We start from the raw sequence: 12,357 nt of genomic DNA on the forward strand, positions 1-12,357 counted from the left end.
GGAAACACGGTCATGTCATAAAACTATGAAGTGGAACGATTTTTAATAATAATTTAAAATATTAGTTTTTAAAAGTGTAGCATATGACCAGAGAAAGCAGAGGAAAAGAATTGCTATCACTTAAAAGGGGAAAGTCAACTAAAATGCTTTGCAATCTGTTGTTTTCGAAGCAGCTTCTAGACCAGCGGCCCCCAACCCCCTGACCGGTACCAGGCCGCGAGAGTTGAGGCTCGGGTGTAAAATTTATGGTTTTCAGGGTTTTTATCATTGACTCTGTTTCCCTGTGTCTTTTCCCCTGTTGTAATTTTGTCTTATTTTGAAAGAAATATTTACTCATTACTAGACTTGTAGTCAAGACCGCCTAATCCGAGACCAAGACAAGACCAAGACCAGAGGGTATCGAGACCAAGACCAGAGGGTATCGAGACCAAGACAAGACCAAGACCAAGTCGAGACGAGACCAAGACCGAGACCAAGTTGAGGCGAGACCAAGACCGAGACCAAGACCGGGACAAAAAAGACTAACTTTTGTGTGCTTTTGAGGGCTGACATGATGGTACTGACTGGCCCCAAAGTCATCTGACAAAACAGCGATCACCTCCAACAACTGTCTAAAGAATGGGAAATATGTAACTGGTTTCAGTTATACTTTATATATAGATAAAATTGTAACATCAAGCTGAAGATTATAATCCACAATGTGGAGGGATTTGAGCATGGCTGAGCCACTGTGTGTCGCTGTGTGACAGCTGAGCAGCGAAAGGAAATTAATTGAGGAGCCGGCTCTCGCTCAATGGGAGTCGACTATTCTGATTCACTACAAAGCACTCTCTAAGCATGGCTCTTAGAGCTAAAGCTTTTGCGCACGATACATTATCGAACGTTACGCTGTGTGTCATGGATACTGTTGACTCCAAATCTCCCGACCACTATGTTGATCTGAGACAGCAAGACCGAGACAGCGAGACCAAGACAAGACCGAGACCAAAGTCCGTCGAGACCAAGACAAGACCAAGACCACGTAAAAGTGGTCTCGAGACCAAGACCGGTCTCGAGACATCCAACTCTACTCATTACCATAGCGACCAGAGAGCATTAAGGGGCAGAGAGGAGGATGTTACTCTCAATGTTGTTGGCGCATTTCAGGAGGACGCTGCTAATAAAGATATCCGGTCGTTAAGTGATGACGTGACGAATCCTACTTCCGGGCCTAAAGTAGTCTGCGTTTAATATGGCTTTTGTGTTGTTAACATGTTTAATGTTATGTATTTTCTTCTATTTGATCTCAAAAAGCTCCTAAAACAGTCAGTGATCACTGTTGACCTCCCTCGGCTTTTATTACCGCTAATCATTTATTTAAGCTCAGTTTTTAAAACCTTAGGATGTAACTACAGCCCAGCCCATGCAGCAGTATATGAATGACTAACCTCGTATTGTGGATGGATTATCTCAGTTGTTCTCCTGGCTGAAGTTTGGTTCTTTTACAGCATCCTGCCATGCAATTACATTTGTTCCTGACCACCGAGAACACTCACGTTAACTTTTATCGAGTGGAAAAAAGTTAGCTTGTTTATATTATGCTAACATAGCTGTGTCGCTAGTGGTCACGTAGCACATCATTATATACCAGCAAGCCAAACTTCACTAACCCTACAAACGTCACTGCTGTTTAGTTTTCTGTCTTCATTTATGCTGGAAGTGATAACAGAGCTGTACGTTTTAATTTGTTCCCAAAACCCCGCAGTCAGGACATGCTATATTGTATTTAGATAGAAGCTAGCGAGCTAACTTCCTGCTAACTTCTAACTCCGTTAAATGTCATAAATTCCGTATTCATGGATGCCTGGATGTTAAACTGAATTGTTACACCTGGCAGAGCAGAACACTGATCATTTTATTAAAGATGAAAGACTTTAGACAGTTTTTCAACTCTCAGGAATGCCATAGTGATCGTTTGATATATGGACCAGCAGCGGAGTTTAGACCCAGACACGGCTAGTGACGTCAGACTTAACGACCGGATACAATTACACAGTGAATTCGTGTTTGTTATTATATTTAGAAAATAGCACAGTTTTTGTCTTTGTTGTGCAATTTTATTTTGTTGTATTTAACCGCGACACCTTAAAGGCCGGTCCGTGAAATTATTGTCTGACATTAAACCGGTCCGTGGAACAAAAAAGTTTGGGGCCCGCTGCCAGTGTTGCCAACTTAGCGACTTTGTCGCTATATTTAGCGAGTTTTCAGACCCCCTTAGCGACTTTTTTTCTAAAAAGCGACTAGCGACAAATCTGGCGACTTTTTCTGGTGTTATTGGAGACTTATTTATGACGACTTTTTGACGTGAAAGCGGGTATCGCTTTTACTCTCAACAAGTAGCGGGTGCTGCCGTGGGTACCTCGCCCGTTCCAAAGAGCTCACGGGCGGAGAATAGTCCTCCCCCAGCTGCTATCAGGGAAGAAGATGTTCACACCTATGCGTCCGAACTGCAAATGAATCGCGCATGAGCGAAGCCGCTGCTCCCGCACTGACTCTAACGCAGTCAGTTCTTCTTTTACTGTTATGCTGTTTTGTGGATCACGAGGTTTAAAACTACTTATACACACACACACACACACACACACACACACACAGTAACTCCACCAGAGTGCCTATTTCGGGTCACTTTTTCCGGTCCAAGCCCGGGTAAAGGAGCAGGGTTGGAATTGTGACATTAAAAAAAACAATAATTGCTAAAATAAATTTAATTTGTAGTTATAAATAAATTCTAAATGCATTTAGGACGTTCTTTACTCACTTTATGTCTCTTCCATGATGTTATTTCTCTCTCCAACAACGTAGGTTACAATTATATTAGCTTGACCAATTATGCAAATTAGGCAATGACGTCATTTAGCGACTTTTAGGACAGCCAATAGCGATTTTCCTTACTGAGGAGTTGGCAACACTGACCGCTGCTCTAGACCTTAACTTCTGCGTGTGTTGAGGTTGACTGATTAAAAACATGAAAGCACAGGTGCTTATTTAAAATAGAAACCAGACTTTAAAATTCTTTAAAATTCCTAATTTGAATGCACAGGAAAAACAGCTGTAAATACACTTTTTTTAATGATAAAAGTGTGATGGAAATCAATGAAGCTGCCCTTGGATTTCCACTCCAAGTAAGTGTCCAACATTTCATTTCACTCTCACAGGGTTAGAAATTTTTAGATTTCTTGAGGTTGAAAATGTGGAAAGAAAGCCAAAGAGAAACAAACAGTATGAATGTCAGCTGTTGTCGTATTTGGCCCAAACAGGTCTTGTTTAAGTCAAAGAATAATGATGAGAGCATCAAGAAGGGTAAAACTACACTCAAGTGACCTATTTTGAAATGTATTCATACCACACAGTTTGGAAAGCTGGATTCTGTGAATCTTTATCTTCCTTTCCCCACACAGAACAATTCAATCAGCAGTTTCTACACAGTGTAATCAGTACTTTCTGGGGAGATGGAATGGGTCAACGCATGACCTTTCTGTTGTGGGACGGCCTCCGATGGTCAGGCGGGACTCTTATTAAATGCCGAGACAAAATGTGAGTGGGAAATGCTGAGTTCTGTTTTTCTTTGCGCTTGTTGTTTTCATTGTCTCTCTCACTTCAAACATATGGCCGCAGGGATCTAATTAAGGCAGCCCCAGTGTTTCCTCCGAGTTAAATCTGTAACTTTAAGGTAATCGTCACAGATGCAATCAAATGCGCTGGCTTTAGCTGAACAGCCTTGACTCCCAAATACATTTTCCTCATTATCTGTGTACAGTGAGGTACATGTCTACACTTGGGTGTTACCTCTACTGGGAACTGGGGTGGTCTGCTCCCCTCATGTTTGTGCTTTCACTTCGAGTTTTCTCTGCAAGTATAAGTTGCCTTCAGTTGCTGCAGGCATACACTAAAAAATACACAAAATTGCCCTCATAAACACAAAGTAATCATTTTGAGTAAAATGCAACTGAAATACATAAAATAAATCTGGTTTATTTATTAAACTGATTGTATGCCAATCAAGTAAATTTTATTTGACCAGTTTCTTATGAAGTTATGTAACAAGTCAAATGGAAAATTAAATTTTTTTTAATTTTAATGATTTAATGTTAACATTTTGGGAGTAAATATTTCTTTGACAATAGTACAGTTGTACAAAACAATTATGTACTAATATTACTATTAATATGCAGAATTTTTACATCTTAAACATAGAAAATACTTTCCATGTTCGTGAGTCCACTAGGGCAGCGGTCCCCAACCTTTTTTGTTCCAAGGACCAGTTTAATGTCAGACAATAATTTCACGGACCGGCCTTTAAAGTGTCACGGATAAATACAACAAAATAAAATGATACAACCAAGACAAAAACTGTAGTATTTTGTAAATATAATAATAAACGCGAATTCACTGTGTAATTGTGTAACTTTATTAGCAGCGTCCTCCTGAAACGCGCCAACAACATTGAGAGCAACATCCGCCTCTCTGCCCCTTGATGCTCTCTGGTTGCTTTGGTAACCTGTAAATGTTTCTTTCAAAATAAGACACACAAGTACAATGCAGGAAAAGACCCAGGAAAACTGAGTAAATGATAAAAACCCTGAAAACCATAAATTTTACACCCGAGCCTCAACTCTTGCAGCCCGGTACCAAACAACTCACGGACCAGTACGGGTCCATGGCCCAGGGGTTGGGGATCGCTGCACCAAGGTCCCAATACGTCATCAGTCTTTGTCATCAGTCCGTGTGGACGTCTTCGGACCTACTTGGTTTTTGTGATTCGCCCATAGAGAATTTACATTAAAATGCACCACCTACACTTGCTACCCAGGCGGTGGTCTTTAAGCATACGTCAAAATATTTTAACAGGAAGGACTCCTCGACCTTCAGGTTTACAGCTGTCTGTGTCCATAACAGAGTATAATTTAGCCTTTAACGCATTAAAATTACAAATCAGTGTTAAAACCTTTGAAAATGTTTTACAAAGAACTAAAGTAGCTTTTCTCCTGCAGCTGGCTAAAATCTAGTAATTTCACAGACAATCGCTTTCTATTTATTGTTCTATAAAGCCTTAAAATGCACACGTCCATGGCAATAATTCCTGAATGTTATATGTCACTAAATATACAGATAATCGTCTTGATGCATTCTCAATCATCCAGGAATTGAATTCTTCAGTCTCTGAAGAAGTCACTTGGATGAGCGACGAAACGTTTCTCCCAGAAAACGCTACGTCTAGATTAACAGAATCAATTTTTGGAGATACACATAATCATGGTAAATGTCATTGAAGGCTGTATCTTACTGACATTTCAAATATACTATTAAAGGCTAATGCGCATTTTACATACTTCCAGAACAAAAGCCTTTCAGTGACCTTTGTTGGTGGATCTTCCTCCTTTTTGTCTCTCGCTGGTCTTCATCAGACCCGGTAAGCTACGTCCTGGCATAATAATGAATCAGAGCTCGTTTGATAGTGACTGACATACACGAGGAGCTTCCCTTTTCTTTGAAGTCTTCTTGACGTTCTGAAGACGTTTTAGCCCTCTTCTTCTCAGGGAAACCTCTGAGACATATTTTGATTATCTCTGACAACATTTTACTTGTAGCTGACTCCGCTAAGAATTTCTATTCATTAGCCCACTTTCTCGTAACAAAAGTACAACTCCGACTGACTCTTCCATTGAAGCTTTGATTATATCCTTGCAAATTATGCTGCCAGTAGTTTAAAAAAAAGGTGCTGGATTCAACTTCTATTCTAACAATGTCATAAATCTAATTGCAGTCAACCTTGCAATGCTTAAGTTTTCAACTGTGGTGTGTAGGCTACAAATAATTTTACTAATTTTGGCATGATTTCAGTTTCCTCATCACTTATTAACATCAAATTAGTTTTTACTGTGTTCATTAAAATGCAGCCTTTCCGAGTCTTTAGAAAGTTGCTAATTAGCCCGTGTAGTTCTGCTTCGATAAAGCATTTCAGATTACTTTCATTTGGCTTGTGCAGAGCTTCTGACCTATTTCTTTTTTAAAGAACAGGTGGAAACTGCTAAATTGGTTTAAAATCTTACTTGGTGATCTTTGAACCTGAGGAAATTGAAAATCATTTGCCAGGTAGAAACACGCAGTACAGTATATACAACAATATCACCTTGCCAGACGCTTTTTGATCGCACAGTTAGTTCAAGGCCTAAACATCCCACTCCTTTTCACATTTATCTCTCAAATGCTCTTCAATCTTCTTCCCTTCATCTGCATCTGTGATTAAAGAGATTCCTGGATTTGGTAGATAAATAAACAGACACTTGGATGCCTCGCTTGGAAATGCGTTTGGTGGATTTTGAAACGAATTCCAACTCTTGTTTTTTCGTTTTACTCTCCAGCTGCTCTACACAACATCGCAAGTTCAACACAATGGCCCTAATATACTACAGGATAGCAGTTAACACTGTAAGCACTGAAAGTGAGTTCATTTCGCCGAGTGACATTTCCAAAATCTCCTTTATAGAGCCCTAATTTTCACACCGATAACTAGACAACTCTGAGCCCAGCCTTCCTGAGCTGTAATGAGTTTAAGTCCCTTTCTGGCCAACTGTGCTGTCTCATTGTTTGATAGCAGTGTTATCCACACTCACTTACCCTTTCTCTTAGGCACTACAGGACCTCAGGGACTCAGCTCGTTCTCTGTGTTTACCAATTCCCGCAACCTAGCCAGGACTCTTGGGGCGCCTCTTGGAAATTACATTCCATAAGGTCCCCGAGACTATTTGGCTGGGTGGTAATAATTGCAAGGCAGGAAAAATCCTGAAGTGCAACTTCACACACATACACACACACTAAATGAAATGCTAGTGGGTAGATATATGTGATATATACTGGTTTTAACTTCAGCTGGACAGGATGTTGTGTTATTCTGTGGCTCACAAAGAGAACATTGCACTGAAGCAGTGTTTTAAATGTGCGTCTGATTTTTGGAAACATGTAACCCCCTTTCACGGTTAATTTAAATGAAGACAGAACAAACAAAGCTCATTTCACATTCACAAGTTCATCAAGATCAAGCTAATTAAACACATCTAAAAGGTTTTTTTCAAACAAGGAAAAGGTGTCCCTATGGAGCTGACATCAAAGTTGTATGATATTTCTTCATAACGTCTTCTGAATATCCAGTGTTGATATCCACAGCAAGAAGCTTTAGGATTGGCAAGCACGCAGCTCAGCTGACAACAACTTTTAAACTGAAATGATGCAGTTATTAATCACGGGTTGAATTCTTGCACCTGCTTTGCACATGCACATTGAGTGCTCTGTACTCTTAGCCACACAAATCTCATATAATCACACGTCTGTCTAAGGAAGTGGATTTGCAGTGGTCCTATTCCCCTGCAATACAGCAGTGATCTGCATGTCTGCCAGATGCATCATGTAGCTGTACTAGATGAATTTGGCTATAGATAGATGGATAGCATAAAGAGCTATTAACATTTGATACAAATGTTTAGCCCTGTGACAGACTGGCGAGCTGTCTAGAATTTATCTCACGGTTTGCCTTTTGACAGCTGGGATGAGCTCCTGTCCCCCAGTGATCCTGAAAAGGACAAAAATGGATGGATGGAAGAGTTGTGTTTATGACCCCCGTAGCTATTCTAGTCCAATATTCACTTTCATTTTAGCTTACCCTGCCAACTGACTATAAACATGAGTAACTCCTTGTTTCCCAAGGCAGAGAATAACTATTATGAGCTGTGCTGTGCTCTATTTTGGTGACTACAAGGTTTTGATGGAAATGTCTGACTCTTTACCTTCACAATATCACTATATCTCAGTTTGAAAACTTTCATTAGTACCCTTCTACCTATGGCATCTACATAGTTACTGCAAATTTCTTTGGCTACAATTCCATGATGTCAATCTCTTCTTCCCAAGGTGCTCCATTGGATTGAAATCAGGTGAATTTGAAGGCCATTTGAATACAATGAACTTTATGTCATGTTCAAGAATCGAATTTGAGCTTATTTGACCATGTGTCATGGCACAAAAAAAACAGCCATCAAAAGTTGGCTTCACTATCACCAACAGCATGAATCTTGGCTACAAAGCAGGATTGATTCATGGTTTCATGTGGAGGTTTTTTTTCCCAGTTTTTTTCTTAGTGAGTCCATGTAAATTGTAGCCTCAGTTTTCTGATCTTAGCTGACGCACCAGGTCTTGAGTATTTAAAAGTAGAATGGGAGACAGAGCCTTCAGGTTTCAGGCCCCTTTTCTGTGGAACCAGCTCCCAGTTTGGATTTGGGAGAGAGACGCCCACTGTACCTTTAGGATTAGGCTTAAAACTTTCCTTTTTGATAAAGCATATAGTTAGAGCTGGATCTTCCATTTGTTATGCTGCAATAAGCCTTGCAATAACCCCATGATTCACCGAGTGTTACTTTTTTACTCACTATATCTCTGCATTTCATTTTTACTTATTATTAATCTCTGGCTCTCTTCTACAGCGCGTCTTAGTCCTCAACCGGTCGTGGCAGATGGCCGCTCCTCCCTGAGGGTTCTGGTTCTGCTGGAGGTTACCCATATGGAAAAGATATATATAAATCTTATAAAGTTTGTATCTGTCTTGTGTGAAACTTGTATGAAAAGCATATAAGTGTGAAAACAGATATAAGATCCCTTGAAAAATTATATAATGAAACTTGTATGTTTTGGATTCTTACTAAAACAATGTATGAAAGTAATGCGAAAGTGGCCACTTTCATGAGTAATCACATATAAGTTTTTACTATTTCTTTTCCGTATGGGTACTTCCTGGTAAAAAGAGAGTTTTTCCTTCCCATTGTCGCCAAAGTGCTTGTTCAAAGGGAGTCATAAGACCTGGTTACCTTATAGTATATAGCGCCTTGGGGCAACTGTTGTGATTTGGCTCTATATAAATGAAACTGAAATGAACTGTAGCTCATCTGCTTCGAGGTCTGACATGCTGCACATTCAGAGGTGCTGTTCTGCATACTTTGATTGTAACAAGTGGTTATTTGAGCTACTGTTGCCTTCCTATCAGCACGAAGCACTGTAGTGATTGTCCCCTGAACTCTGACAACAACGAGACTCATTGTGACTACAAGTAGTCACATAGTGTCACATACTGTGAAAGAAACTCTCATGTGAGCTTTAATGTGGGATGTATACATAACCATTTACAAAAACTAGAATTATAAGAAGCACTGACCTGATACCCTGCATTTTTAAGGCTGAATAAGTTTTTCCACTACTGTAGACAGTTTAATGGCTAACTTACTCCACCACATTTCCTCACATGAAATGCCAAATGTCTGTCTTTTTGACCTACCTCCCCGCTCTGAAGAACACAATGACTGACTGACAACACGAGCCAAAAGGTGTCAGGGGCGAGGGGCGGGAGAGGGAGGCTGATAGAGCGAAAGGCCATTATTAGACTCATTCTGCATTTTTGGTGGGGAACGTCTCTGGAAATTGGAATTGTGCGACCTGCCAGTGACCGATAGGAGCTCTTTCAGTGAAATAAATAAACCAAAAATAAATAGATAACTTGGGTTATTTTTAAATTAAAACAATCAATCAAAGAGAGGGTGAGGAAAAAAAGAGAAGAGGAAGGCAGAGTGTGCTGAGACTGCCCATTAAGGCAGCAGTGGGGTTGTTATTTCCGCACCTGTGGAAGGACATAACTCAGGCGTGTGAGCAAAGCTGAATATGAATAAAGCCAGGCACGCTGGACGCTGGCCATTATCTGCAGCCGACACATATGCAGGGTGTAAGCCATCGGGAGTGTTTTAATCTCAATCCTGCGACTGTCTGCTCTCGCTGTAACACGTTACGCTGATGATATACATCATGAATTATGCACAGGGCAGGATGCTTCGTCTCTATCCTTCAGCCAGCTGAACTTAAGTTTCCCGGTCATATTTATTAACGTATACGTCAGAATTTTCCAATGAGCGGCACAACACGGATACTAGAATGAGTTCTGGATTTTGAATGAGGTTTTCTGGGATGCTTTTGTGTTTCCCTCTGTGAGGAATGTGTAATCCAGAACAAGCAAAGGGTGCTGGGATCAATTTCAGCAGATAAAGCTGCATCTACTTTGCTATAATGGAGTCCCATGTGTGACCTTATCACCTTGTCACACATTCGCCATAAACAACTGATATTGTTAGTCCCCTCAGCCTCCTGTCCTCTTCATTCAGCGTGGGCCTAATTAAGGCTGGATTTAGATGGTGGCATTTGGGTTTGTGTGGGCTGAGCGATGCTTTCTGGTAAATGACCACATCAGCGTGATGATTCCTCACTCTGTCTTACCCCAGCCCCCTCATCCTCATCCTCCACCTTCCATCTTCCTCATATCTTCCCCTCCCTACAGTCTGTCTCCTTCTATTTCCCACCAAGGCTGTGATTCAGCCGGTGATCCATGCAGATGTGAGGGGCCCACACGCTTCGGCCTGTCTAATTGTTATCATATTTTGTCATCTGCGGCCTGTTATTTTAGCCAGCTGTTAGAACGCATATAAATACCCGCTGACGTTTATTGAATGTCAAAGGCCACTGGGCAGCTGATTGATTCTGACCCCTTTTCAGTGATGTCAGAATGTGATTTGTTGCCACATCATGGCAATCTTAAAAAGCTATTTTCTCCGCCAGTGGAAATACTAACTATCACTCTGAGAGGAAAGCGAGACTCGGATAAGTCCAAAATTAAGATTAATGGGCATTTTAGGAAGCCTGCCAGAAACTATGAAGATATTTCTTGGATACATTTAAAATAGAAAAGAGAATGTCACAGACGGCAATAATTAATAGATTTTGGGTAAAACTTTAGAGAAAGGGCAAGGCCTTTGTATTAGCAAAGCTGTGTGTTCAAGCATGTAATAACAGAAAGCTGGAGTTAACAGCACATAAAATAATAGCCCTGTGGATTAGTATCCAGACTTCTCCTGATTTTCTTAACTTTCTTTAATTAACATTTGAATAGAAGTAAAGTAAAAACACATGTAAGTGGAAAGACCCAAATAAATAAGTTGAAACAATCTGTAGGAAAAAAAATAAATTAAAAATCGATGTTACATGTACAACACAGAGTCATGATAAAAACTGTTCTTTAATATTTAGCATGCTTAACTCAACTGTAGCTCAGAGGCTTTTTTGCAGTTTCTCTGAGCATTGCACAATCTTGGGGTGAATTTTCCTGGGATGTACACTCTTGGGACGAATGGCAGCTGTCTTCATTACAGTCAATAATCTTTCGCACTTTACTGAATGTTGGACTTCAAATTGTGCCCTAATAACCCTTCCAGATTGATGGGCAACAACAATCCGGTCTTTAAGTTTGACGTTATTAGCCGTGTTTGGGCCCAAACTCCGCTGCAGGTCCCAAAGTCAAACGAACATTGTGGCATCACTGAGTTAAAACTGTCTAAATTCTTTCATCTTTAATAAAATGATCAGCGTTCTGCTCTACCAGGTGTAACAACTAAGTTTAACATCCAGGCATCCATGAAAACCGAATTTATGAAATTTAACGGAGTTAGACGTTTGTAGGAAGTTAGCTCGCTAGTTTCCGTGTAAATACAACATACCATGTTCTGACTGAGAGATTTCTGAAAAAAATCAATAGCTCTGCTATCACTTCCAACATAAACGAAGACAGGAAAGTAAACAGTAGTTGATGTTTGTAGGGTTACTGAAGTTGGGCTAGCTGGTATATAATGATGTGCTACCTGATTGCTAGCTACACAGCTATGTTAGCATAACATAAACACAGTGAAACTGGAGGATGAATGCTAACTTTTTTCCACTCGATAAAAGTTAATGCGAGGGTTCCCGAAAGTTAGGGACAAATGCAGTTGCATGGCAGGATGCTGTAAAAGGACCAAGCTTCAGTCAGGAGAACAACTGAGATAATCCATCCACAATACGAGGTTAGTTATTAATATACTGCTGCATGGGCTGGGCTGTAGTTACATCGTCTTTGCTGGTGTTTTTCCTCCTTGGCATTGTTAACACACAACAATATCACCAAACGAATAAAAATTATATTTCTGTAAAAGGAGTCAATCAACATAATGTGCTTTAGTTAACATGAAGGTATATTTATCTAATTTTTAGACCTGCTAAGGATCAGATGATTTTTATTATGATACATTTCAACAGTCTACTTTTCAAATACTGAATATGAGTGCACAGTGTTTATGTGATCCTCTTTAAAGTCTAACAGCATTTATTAGTCATCGTTTAGTGAACAATGCACAGTACGGTGTTACAATAGATCGGTCGGCGAAGTCAGCAGCACTGACATCACAATGGGAGACAAGCCTA

Source organism: Mchenga conophoros, linkage group LG3, assembly GCF_057382185.1.
Source record: "Mchenga conophoros isolate Kocher_MC1m ecotype Shallow Benthic linkage group LG3, M_conophoros_male_GT1.1, whole genome shotgun sequence".
NCBI lineage: Eukaryota > Metazoa > Chordata > Actinopteri > Cichliformes > Cichlidae > Mchenga > Mchenga conophoros.